The 13207-nt window shown below is 38.0% G+C and overlaps 1 protein-coding gene across 2 annotated transcripts in view; it reads right to left on the reverse strand.

Moving 5' to 3' along the window:
- The window catches only part of TP53BP1 (tumor protein p53 binding protein 1), an 86284-nt gene that overhangs the window by 72149 nt on the left and 928 nt on the right, over window positions 1–13207 (reverse strand). The window contains exons 1-2 of one of the 2 annotated variants that reach the window (XM_019725346.3): window positions 13090–13186; window positions 12733–12846 (exon numbers count right to left, since the gene is read on the reverse strand). The exons of the other annotated variant lie outside the window; for it this stretch is intronic. The gene's annotated coding sequence lies outside the window, so the exon portion shown is untranslated. Of the gene's footprint in view, window positions 1–12732; window positions 12847–13089; window positions 13187–13207 lie in introns of those variants that run through there. 2 annotated transcript variants of the gene reach the window in all.

The following is a 13207-nucleotide window of genomic DNA, read 5'->3' on the forward strand; positions in this document are numbered from 1 at the left end:
CCTATTAATATTAAGTAAACTTTTTATTTTGAAAAATATTTCAGAGCAACAGAAAAGTTGCAAAAATAGTATAATAAAAAAAGAGTATAATGATCTTTCATAAACCCTTTCACTTAGATGCCCACATTGTTAACATTTTGCCATATTGTTCCTATTCATTTTTGTGTATGTGATAAAATATAATAACATGAAATATACCATTTTAACCATTTTTAAGTGTATGGTTCCGTGGCATTAAGTAGGTTCACATTGTTGTGCAACCATCACCACCATCCATCTCCAGAACATTTCATCTTCCCAAACTAAAACTCTGTTCCCATTATACAATGACACCCCATTCCCTTCTCCCTCCAACTCCTGGTAACCACCATTCTACTTTCTGTATCTATGAATTTGACTAGTCTAGGTACTAGTCAAATAAATGGAATCATATAATATTTGTCCTTTTGTGTCTTATTTTACTTAGCATAATGTCCTCAAGGTTCATCCATGTTGTAATTTTAATAGCATGTGTCTGAATTTCCTTCCTTTTTAAGGCTGAATAAATTCCATTGTGTGTACATATTGCATTTAATATGATGTTTCTCATCCTTATTCATTTTAACCCACTATTTTCACTTTTTGAGAGCACCCTGACTTTGCCACACCCCAATATACATATGCCTCTGCTGGAGGCATAACAGCAGAACCCCACCAAGGCAGCACAATGCTACCCCTTCTGGGTAGCTTAATTTTTCCAGCCAGCCAATCAGCTGTAGACCCCTTTCTCAACCTGGGTCTCTCTCAAACACAGGATACCAAGCACAACTGTGACTGCAGTATTAACTGCAGTTTTCTCCCTCCCACCTCTTCAAATGTTTAATCCAAAGAGCTCAACTCCACCAGGAGCCATTTACCTGGAAACAAAAAGTTAGAAACAGGAAGTTATAGTATGAAGAGGGAAAAGAATGGCACCCTTGCCTGTATGAATATTGTTGGAGCCTGCCATCCTCCCTTCTATGGTTTATTCCCTCTTCTTATAGAAGTATTCAAATCTCCACATCCTAGTATCATCTCCTTTCCATTACACTTCTCCATCAAGCTCTCAGCCTTTCTTTTTTCCTTGCCCTCCAAATTCTGCTTTCTCCATACCAGTAATTCTGTAACGCTTTGCAATCTAGCTTTAACCTCCATAAATCTTGTGCCTAGCACAATTCCAGGCACAAAGCAGTTAGTCTAGAAATGTTTGTTAATAACTGATTCTGAAAGTTTCTTGTCAAGTCACCTCATTAGCTTTGACCTCTATAGTGTTGGATGGTGTTACTGATTCCCTCTTCCTTAAAATTCTCATAGTATGATTTCAGAGTTCCTGGTTCTCCTCCTCCCTCTCAGCTTTCTTTCCAATCCCTACTTTCCTGGAAGCCAGTACTACAGGATAAGAATCAAGAGTGGTACCAACATGCTACAACATGAATGAATCTTGAAAACATGCTAAGTGAAATTGTATGATTTCATTTGTATGAGGTACCTAAAGTAAGCAAATACATAGAGACAGAAAGTAGAACAGTGGTTTCCAGAGGTTGCGGGGGAGCGGGGAGGGAGGAAAAAATAATTCTTTTTAATGAGTACCGAGTTTCAGTTTGGGAAGATGAAAAAGTCCTGGAGATGGATGGTGGTGATGGTTGCAAAACAATGTTAATGTATTTAGTGCCACTGAACTGTATACTTAAAAATCTTTAAAATGGTAAAGTTTATGTGTATTTTACTACAACAAAAGTGTTTTTAATGAGATAAAACTAATTTTAATATTTAAAGGTGCATGCTTAGATCATACAAAAATAAAGAAATGACACAATTGCAATAAAAGTCAGGACTAGTGGTTAATTTTAGAGGGGTTAGAGGGTTTGTAATTCTTTAGGAGCCAAGTGAAATGCTCAGAAATGTTCTATTTTTATTACCAGGATATTATACAGGTATACTATTTATAATTCATACATGCGTACACTTATATTTTATTCACTCTTTTACGTGTGTTATTTTACAATAATGATGATTTAAAATAAACAAATATCATTGATGCTAAAACTAGTAATAATGTGGTGAAAAAGAGCGTAGTTACATGGTCTCAAAATATCTCCCTAAAAATGTATGGAATTTTAGAAATTGAAAGTAGTAAATTTGCAGTGAAAAAAATATGGTAACTTAACCATGTGACCCCAGATAACATCACCAATAATAGGACAAAACACCATCATGTGTCACTTGATAAGACACATTGAGAAGGAAACAACATCGCTTTAATTTTATTCCTGCCAAAAATTCATAACCTGATTATGAATCTGATTATGAAGAAATATCAGGTAAACCCAAACTGATGGGTGTTGTACAAATAAGTAGCCCATATTTTTCAAAAAGATAGAGAACAAAGAGAGAGGAAAGGGGAGAGGGGGAGAAATATCAAAATCAAGATGACAAAGAAACTGTTTAAGATTTAAGGAGACAATACCATCAAATACAACATGTAATCCAGAACTAAATCCTGGACCAGAACTTGTTTTTCACTCTGCTATAAAGAACTCTAATGAGAGCACTGGTGATATTTGAATAAGGTCTATAGATTATATAATAGTATTGAATCAATGTTATTTTCCTAATCTTGATCATTAGACTGTGATTATGTAAAAAAAGGGAAATAGAGAGTGATACCAAATTATCCAAGATTGTCGCTGAGCAGGATTTGGTACTAAGCAAAACTACAAGAAAAGTTTACCTGCACCCAACACAGGAATAGGATGAACGTGAGAAAAAGGAATATTCTTAGAGCCTTTGGAAACTGCCAGGAATCAGAGTCAGAGCGATAGGTGAGAAAAGTTCATCTTGCAGGTTAAAACAAAAAATCAGCTACTACTGAACTCTTAAGTCCCAATGGGGAGAAGGGAGTTTTCAGGTTCTGGGACTGAGAACCCGAAGAACATACGCATAAAACAGTTCAGTGGACAAGAACACCAACTTGATTCCTACTCATGCGTTAGTGGTAGAGCCATGACATGTTTACTCATCTTCTGAGATAAAGTCCTGTGTAGATAGTGCCTGGTTTTCTATCCTACTCGCCATGTCACTATTTCATATCCCCCTTCTGCAATTTATTTATGTATTGATGAAACCAGGTCAATTGTACTATAAAATTTCCAACATTCTGGATTTTTCTGGTTGCATCCCTATCGTATCATTTATTTGTAATCCTCTGATTTAACTAGTTTTCAAAATAATGAGTTGAGGTTCTCTACATAATATAGTTACTGTAAATAAAACGAGCTTCTCTGGCATACTCCAAAAATGACTAATGATATTTTTATTTTCAGTATCACTATAAACTCAAGGATTTTAACACATCTGGTGTGCTTCAATCCATTTCAGTTGTTAATTTTGAAATGCACATTGTCCCATCTTTGGACTGTGGACGTCCCTTCAGATTAGCTCCTGAGTCCTTTTGACATAATTTCAGTGGTCTTCCATAGTGCCATGCTTTCTGATATAACAAGACGTTCCAGGGTATCTTGTTTATTTTTTGCTCCAGATCTGGAATCTGATGTTTCTCTAAAAAACCTTGTTTCATTTTAGTAGTAAATGGCATTTAGAAACCATAATTCAGATGGTTGGAATGCTACTGGATCAGTCACTGTTTGACTTTTTCCAATTAAATTTTAGGATTTCAGGGATTTTACCCAACTTTCTCGATTTTATATTTGTATCTCTCTTATAATCAACATCTTAGTTCCTGAGAACATTGAGATAACTTATTTATTTGCTTTATTCTATTATATGTATTATATATGTATATAATGTTATTACTAATGTTATTACTAATGAGATGACTAATGAAAACAGTTTAGCATTTCTTTGCAGTTGATGTTTTTCCTCAGGGTATAGTCTATTAAAAATGTACAGTTCGGACATATGCTACAACATGGAAGAATCTTGAGGACATTATATTAAGTAAAATAAGCCAGTCTCACACACACACACACACACACACACACACACACACACACACAAAATATACTGTATAATTCCACTTATAGGAGGTACTTAGAGTAGTCAAACCATAGAGACAAAAAATAAGCAGAATATGGTTACCAGGGGCTGGGGATGGGGAGGAATTTGAGAGTTATTGTTTAATAGGTATAGAGTTTTAGTTTTACAAGATGAAAAGTGGCATGGAGATGTCACACAACATTATGAATGTATTTAGTACCACTGAACTGTTTACATAAAATTGGTCAAAATGGTCAATTTTATGTGTATTTTACCACAATAAAAATTTTTTCAATGTATAGTAATTTACTGTATTTTAAAGTCATTTGAAATAATTCCATCAATTTAATACACAGGTTAACTTCTTTCATTTTCTTTTTGACTTTTAGTGACTGCTTCTTTAATTTTTAAATTGAGGTAAAATTTAAATACAGTGAAATACACAGCTCTGAGTTGTATAATTTGATGAGTTTTGACAAATGTATACATCTGTGAAACCAATATACCAATCAAGATATAAAACATTTTATCACTCACAACCATATTCTAATTTCTATCACCATACATTAGTTTTGCCTGTTCAACAATTATATATAAATGGAATCATACAGTATGTAGTCTTTTGTGTCCACCTTGTTTTGCTCAACATAACATTTTTGAGATTTATCCATGTTGTTGTACGCATCAGTTCATTCTTTTTTATTGCTCAGTAGTATTCTATTGAATACATGTTCCACAACTTATTTATCAATTCTTCTATTGATGGATATTTGGGTTATTTTGAACCATTATTTAAAAAAAAAAAAAAAAAGCTACTATAAACATTCATGAACAAGTCTTTTGTGAATATGTTTTCATTTCTCTTGGGTCATTATCCAAGAGTGGAACTGCTGTGTCATATCATAGGTATTTGTTTAACTTTATAAGGAACTGCCAGTTTTCCAAAATGGTTGTATAACTTTATACTCCTACTAACAACATATGAGAGTTTCAGGTACTGCACATCGTCACTAACATTTGATATTGTCAGTGTGAAGTGATATCTCACTATGTTTTTTAGTAAACTATATGTATCATTTATGTGCAGTAAAATGTGCCCATTAAAAAAAATTTTTTTTTTTAATTGGAGAACATTGGGGAACAGTGTGTTTCTCCAGGGCCCATCAGCTCCAAGTCGTTGTCCTTCAATCTAGTTGTGGAGGGTGCAGCTCACTGGCCCATGTGCGAATCAAACCAGCAACCATGTTGTTCAGAGCTCACGCTCTAACCAACTGAACTATGCGGCGGCCCCAAAATATGCCCATTTTAAATGCAGAGTTTGATGAGTTCAACAAATGCATGTATGTGTGTGGCCACCACCACAATCAAGTACAGAACATTTTCATCACCCTCAAAAGTTCCTTTGTGCCCCTTTGCAATCAACTCCCATTCTCTCCCCAGCCCTAAGCAACTACTTATTTGTTTTCTATCACTGTAGATAAGTTTTGTCCACTCTAGAATTTCATGTAAATTTATTCATGCAGTATGTACTTGTGGTGACCATGAAAATGCACCACTGAAATCTGTTTACAGAGAGCATAATTGACTGATGACCCCACCTGCTGCCACCATGGATCTACCCTCACATTTACACCAATGTCACACTTCCCACAGGCTGATCCCAGCCAATGCGAGCACAGCAAGCTTACAAAGTCAGGCCCAGTATGCAAGATTCATCCAACAGGTGCCTTTGACTTAAAGAGTCTTTATCAGCCTGGCCAAACCCTTCTTGGAACCGTGCTGTAGGACAAGACTCTTCCTTTCCAATCCTCATTCCTTCCCTCTCTCCTTCCACAGATACCAGACCTGTATCTTGGTCTGAAGGCTCTCTCTGCCTTCCCTGATCCCTCCTGGTGATGGTTTAAAATATATCCACAAATTCATTGACATTCCCTTCAAAATGTAGAAACAATTTCCCTCCTCATGAGAGTGGACTAAATTTAGTGACTTGCTTCTAATAAATAGAATAAGACAAAAGTGATGGTGTCTAATTTCCAACACTATGACATAAAAAGGCATTATGGCTCCCTCATTTGCTCTTGGTTTACTTGCTCCGGGAGAGGCTAGCTGCCGTGTCATGAAGGTACTCAAGTAGACCTATGGAGAGGCCTACACGGTGAGAAACTGAGGCTTCTGGCCAATAGCCATGTGAGTGAGCTTCAGATTACAGTCATCTGAAGGCTTAACTGAGGCTAGATCAGTTACGCCTGCAGATGACTGTAATCCCTCATAAAATCTTGACTACAACCACATGAGAAATGCTAGGCCAATTTGTTTTCTGGATTGCAGATCCTTAGAAATTCTGTGAGGTAATAAATATTTGACCAATATACTCCCCCAATAAATCTCTTGCACATCTAATCATGTCTTGGTATCTACTTCTCAGGAGACCAAATAACAGTATTCTTTTATGTTTTGTTTCCTTTGTGTAGTACAATGTTGTTGTTTTCCATCTATGTTGTATAAAATTGTAGTTTCTTTTTATCAGAGTAGTATTCTATTGCATGAAAGTACCACAATTTATTTATCCATTCTCCTACTGATGGACATTAGGCCTTTTCCAGTTTTGGGCTATTATGAATAGAGTTGTTATAAGCAGCCATCACAAGTCTTTTTGTAGACATATTATGTTTTCATTTCTCTTGGGTAAATAGCTACAAGTGGAACTTCTAGGTCATAGGGTTGATGTTTGTTTAATTTTATAAGAAACTTATAAATACTTTTCTAAAGTGGTTATAACATTTTACAATACTATTAACAACATATGAAAGTTCTGTTTGTTCTACATCCTTACTAACATTTGATGTTATTGGTCTTTTAATTTTTTCCCCCTTCCTCTCCCCCCCACACCGCCCCCGCCAATCCTGTTCAAGCTGTCGTTTCTCAGTCTAGTTATGTAGGACGATCTTTTAATTTTTGCCATACCCCTCACAAAGTGATAACCCCCCTCCCCCATAATTTTGTTTTATATTTATGTAAAACATTTATATGATTCCAAAGTCAAATTTACAAAATAAGATATATTCAAAAAAGTCCACCTTCCATCTCTGGCTGCCTTACTATCTATTTCTTCTCTCTTCCTATAGGTACCTTTTTTTTTTTTTTTTTCTTTTTGAGTTTTTGGTTTATCTTTGGAGTCATTATTTACTCTTTTTCTCTCTCATTCCTCATTTGAAGTAAGGGAGTTAGCCTTTGGATATCTGGCATTCCTCTAAAATACTGCGTGCCTCGAATCCCACCAACTCTCATCATCTCCACTGACCTCACTCTAGTCTGAGCAACGTCATTGCTCACCCAGATTACTGCAAATTCCTTGAGTGGCTTCCCACTTTAATCCTTACAACCTCTGCAGTTTATTCTCAACATAGCAGCCAAAGTGATCTAGTAAAATCTAAGTCAAACCATATCACTCCTCTGTTCGAAAGCCTGCATGTGTTCCCCATTTTACTCAGAGTAAAACCAAAGTCCTAATGATGCCTATAGGGCCCTGTGTGATCTGGCCCCTATTATCTCTCTGATTTTATCTCCTATTCCTCTTTGTCTTACTCCTCTCCTCCAGCCACAATAAGCTCCAACTATTCCGTGAATGTACCCAGTATATTGCTACCTTAGGGACTATGTACTGACTATCCTTTCTGCTTACAAAACTCCTCTGCCAGATATCCAAAGGCTAACTCCCTTACTTACTTCAAGTCTGTTCAAGTCTCATCGTCTTAATAAGGACTACCCTGACCAGCCCATTTAAAATTGCAACGTTTTGGGGTGGCCAGTTAGCTCAGTTGGTTAAAGCGTGGTGCTGGTAGCACCAAGGTTGCCAGTTCAATCCCCGCATGGGCCACTATGGGCTGCGCCCTCCTTAAAACATAAATAAATAAATAAATAAATAAATAAATAAATAAATAAATAAATAAAATTGCAATGTTTCCTGACCCTTCACCATTCTTCCCCAACTCCCCATCACCCCCCCCCCCCACCAGCATTCTCAATCATCTTTACACTATTTCTTTAGCTTTTTGCCACAGGGCTAATCACTTTCTGACATATTATATGATTTACGTATTTATTATGTATTATCTTTGTATCTTCCATTTGCTGGCACACGGTAAGTGCTCAATAAATATTGAATGATTAAATACATGAATTCTATGCATTGTGTTCTACGCATATTTGAGCTTATTCTACTTAATTCTCAAAATAACCCTATAAGGTGATATTATTACAATTTTACAGATGAGGAAACTAAAGCACAAAGAGGATAAGCAACTTGCCCAAGATCACACCATTGGCAAGTGGGGAAGTCAGTTTCAGAGAAGCAGCTGTGTTTGAATTAGGTCATACTCCTTAAATCCTGTGTGGAATGAGATGGAACCTCATTTCACAAATAAAGTAAGTCATAAAGGTAAAGGTAAATAAATCCTTAGATGAGAATTGAAGGGTACAAAGCATTCAAGGAAAAACGACAGCCTGAACAGAAAGCACAAAAATGACTGAAGGAAAGTAAGTGGCTCAGTTTGACTAGATGAAAGAGTTAATGCAAGGTATTTGAAGGAGGTAATGTTAAAAAGGGAAGTTAGGGCATATTATGAAGGATCTTCAAGAAAGAACTGATGAAAAAGAAGAGAAAAAGTGTTCGTGATTTAGTGATACTATAAAGGGAACAATATTTCTTCAATCTAAGAATTCCTGGAAGGAAAATAACTATTCTATGAATACCTTGAAAAAAAAAATAATGCAAAATTTAATTCACAGATAGGCATGGCTTCAAAACTAAGTTATACACCTAGATTTAGATTCTCTTTACCACCATCATCTTCACCACAAAAAAATCCTTAGAGATCCCTGCATTAAGAGGTAGCTTTGTTCAGAATAAAGGAAAAGGTGGAATCGGAGGCCATAGACAAACACTAAGTTCAATCTCACAGGCAAATGGAACGGACAAGGGAAAATAGTATCCATAAAAGTTTTTTTCACTTTTGGGAATTATTTTAAAAAGAAGAATGTGGGGATGGAGGGAGGATGAAAAGGAAATTTCCTCACTGTCCTTTGCAATGCTCTGTATGTGGGGGGAGTAGAACGGGGGAGGGGGGTGGTAAACCCAGTGCCTTTGTTCTTATTACTTAATGTGAACAAATAATAATTAAGAAAATTATCCAACAAATATTTATTGTAGGCCTCCTCTGTGTACCAGACATAGTAATAAATGCAGACTTCTCTCCTCTTTCAACATTTTTTGGAGATTATTTTACTCAGTGCCTTTTTAGAGGTTATTTTACTCAGTGCCTTTGCAGATAAACCAGCTGTTCCAGCTAAGAGGTGACCCTATGGCTGCTGGTATGCATTATGACCATAGTATTTTCCCCAAAAGCCAAGGATAAGCCTCTGACACAGCAATCCTGTAATCCAACACTCCTCTCTATGTAAAGAATGCTTAATAGGCAGAACTGAGTACAGGGTCGGAATTTGAGCTACATGCAGCCCCTTTTGGATATTTTGATTGATAAGACCATGCAATCCAGCAAAGCAGGCTGGAATTATGCCAAACAGCTCAGATCCCCAGAAAAACTAATGACATTCATCAGTCTAGAAGTAAAGAAGGAGCCAGTATCTTTTCTTTATGAATTATCAAAGCTGACTTAAGTCCTATGGAGACCCTAAGCATTGAAAAGATTATGGTGCCCTCCTCTTCCACACACACAGAATTCAAGATGAGTATAATTAATTTCAATAAATTTCTGATTTTGTCATGAGAACAACTTCAATAATTTAATTAAATGCCAAATATGAGATTATTTCCAGAAAAATATTTAGAGATGTCCCTCATACTTTGCTATATGTCATTAATTAGCTTCAGGTGTACAATCGCAATTCCATCTTTGTATACACAACAACGTAATCACCAGTCAGTCTAGTTACCACCCATCACTATATAATTGACTTTCTTCATTTATTTCTCCTCCCCCCAACCTCCTACCCCTCTGATAACCACCAAAATACTCTCTGTATCTATGAGTTTTGTTTCATTTTTTCACATTCCACATGTAAGTGAAATTATACAGTACTTGTCTTTCTCTGTCTGACTTATTTCACTTAGCATAATACCCTCAAGGTCTAACCATGTTGTCGTAAATCATGGCAAGATTTCCATCTTTTTAATAGCTGAGTAGTATTCCAATCCTCTGTGTGTGTGTGTGTGTGTGTGTGTGTGTGTGTGTGTGTGACATCTTTTTTATCCATTCATTTATTGATAGACACCTAGGTTGTTTCCATATCTTGGCTATTGTAAAGAATGCTGCAATGAACATAGGGACGCACGTTATCTTTTCAAATTAGTGTTTTCATTTTCTTCAGATTAAAAACCCAGAAGTGGAATAACTGAATTATACAGTAGTTCTATTTTTAATTTTTTGAGGAATCTCCATACTGTTTTCCATAGTGGCTGCACCAATCTACATTCCCACCAACAGTGTACCAGTGTTCTCTTTTCTCCATACCCACTTGTTATTTCCCCCTCTTACTTTACTAGGCATGTGCATAATTTACCTACTGGGTAATTTATCCCTGTATATTATGACCTGGTGAAGGCCTGGGGGCTGCGAATCACCTAACTAGCTTAAACTTAGCCAAGGTTATAATTACCTTTCACACCATTTGAGATTTATACTACCTTCTGCCTGGTGCTCACTCCAGGGCAAACCCAGTAAAGAGCCTATAATAGTGCCTTCCTTTTGCACCTCCTCTAACCTCATCTTTTACTGGTGGTTCCTTAGAGATCCCTTCCACTGTTCAAGGTCTTTCATCACAAATAGTTTGAAAAGCATTGGTTATAACCACTGTATCTGCCAATGTTGCATGACAAGAGTATAGAAGAAACTATAAAATAGGAGAGTTCCCAAAAGATCATACCTCGTCAGTCCAAGGGGTCAACAGTCAAGTGAAACACCACAGTGGGCTCTATAACCACTAAGCACTACTGCATATGCCTCACAGTCATGCATATCACATGTCCCCAATAATCCCCTTAGACAAATCCTTGAATGACATCCTTTTACTAGTAGGCTCCTGCCACAGCACACTAATCCTAAACACAAAATAGGTTTTATATACTTTGCAATTCATATGCAAAGTATATAGTCTTTCTATGCCTGTACACACGTGCATCAGTGTTTTCTGGCTTCAGTTGTAAGATTCTGGAGCATAGATGCTAATACTCCAGTTTTCTTTATAGAGCAGTTTGTGTAGTGCTGTGTGCCCTTTGACACTCGAAAGTATTTTCCGATAATATGATGATAATACTGGGATCATCACCCAATGGCTAGAAAGAGTAGGGTAATTAAGACATACCTATAGCCAATTTTTCTATTATGTTGTCTGCCTTTGGCGAAAAAGAGCCTGCTGAATACCCATCCAGCATATATATGCAATTTTAGTACTGTCATAGTTTGCATTTGCAACTTTAATTATTAAAACCCAATTCTAGCAGGGCCTAAGATCATAGGCCTGACTTTCTGCCCCTACCATCTGATCAGTGTGTGGTCCCTTCCCTATACCTTTCAGATCTATTGTCTAACCTCTTTGTGAGACTTGATGAAAGCAGAGCCCGTGGTTAACTGCTGCTGACCCTTATACTGAGGCCCTGTGCTAGTTAAAGGCCTCATCTCTACAGTTGTTATGGAAACTGTTCCCTTTCTCTCAACAAATTATTCTGGCTTTCTGTCTCCACATGGCACTCTTTTCTGATTGCAGAAGAGGAGGCCTACACCTCTCCATGCTTTTTGCCATATTCGAAATTGCAAATGGTGGGATGGAGTACGTGTAGTAGAACACCGTTTCATGTATCATATAGGGTGAGGCATCCCCGCCATCAGATATTCTGCCAGTGCTCTTATTTTTCCCTCTCTGCTACAAAAAAGGATTTTCAAGGCTATGTCCAGTTTTTCTGAGCTATAACTGACATATTATGTTATATTAGTTTCAGGTAGGGCCATGTCCAAATTGATTACAGAATGTTCTGGCTATTTTGCTACAACAAATGCTCCATGATAGGGACCAGGATTGCTGTGAGGTACTTCACATGCACTGTCCAATCCTCCTCAGGGTCTCCAGAGAGGGCGTGGATCAAAATTTGGCTCACAGGTAGCTTTGCTGAATCTAGTACTGTGCTGCCTTTTAGCCTGTACCGTCCCCAAAGTGTAAGGCAAATGGGACCAAGAAAGTGCTGCTGGAGCCCTAGGGTGAAAGCTCTCTGTGTGACACATACAGGTACAGAATGATTTGATGGTTAAAAGAACTGGGGTGCAGAGTAGGTGGTGGGCACACGTTGAGGAATGGGCAAACATAGGCTAACAGCACACACCATTTTTACAAGGATGTTCCAAGTCAGTCATAAAACGTGGCAGCCTCTTTAGTCCTCTTTCCATCCCCTGGTTCTTTGGTTTGGAAGGATCAACCTTTTCTTTGGTTCACACGTTTCCCCTTCGGTTTTGAGAATTCCCCGGGGGAAGTAATACCACAGTCTCCCAAGGTTACTCAACTCACTGTCACATTACCTGTAGTTGGGAATGTCTTTCCTGGGTTTTACTCATATCCCCCTTGCTGCAGTCTGAGCTCATTGCACTCTTGAGTCCTGCACTCAGCAGAGATGGAGACTAGCCAACCACTATCTTCGGAATAACAACTCACCGGGGACTCAGGGCCGGAAGGTCATTCTGTCCCTCCAATACTGCGCAGCCTGCCAGAGCACTCCCAGGGCTTGGGGCAATGAGGACAGGGAAACCGAGGATGGAATCTAAGACCCTGGCAGCAGTGACAAAAAAAAAAAAAAAAAAAAAAAAGCTCCAGACAACGATAATACAGACACACCGACACAGATGGAGACACGATTCAAAACGGAGACAGAGGGACAAGATGGCTCCCTCAGTTCGGACGAGGCTGCAGAATTGCCAGACAGTACTTATAGGGGAAACATCCTAACTAGGAGCTTCTGCCGTCTCCGAGGCAATCGACTCATTCCTCCACCCAGTCCCTCAGAATCCTCACCCCTGCCCAAGTCGGAGTGGGAGCTCCCTCTGGAGAACGAGTAGGGGTGAAGGGGGCGGCCATCACCACCTCCGCCCCCGAGCCAAGCGAGACTGCAGAGTCGAGGTGTCCCAGCCCC

The sequence above is a fragment of the Rhinolophus sinicus genome, chromosome 3 (assembly GCF_057876585.1).
Source record: "Rhinolophus sinicus isolate RSI-liver-muscle chromosome 3, RSI-T2T, whole genome shotgun sequence".
NCBI lineage: Eukaryota > Metazoa > Chordata > Mammalia > Chiroptera > Rhinolophidae > Rhinolophus > Rhinolophus sinicus.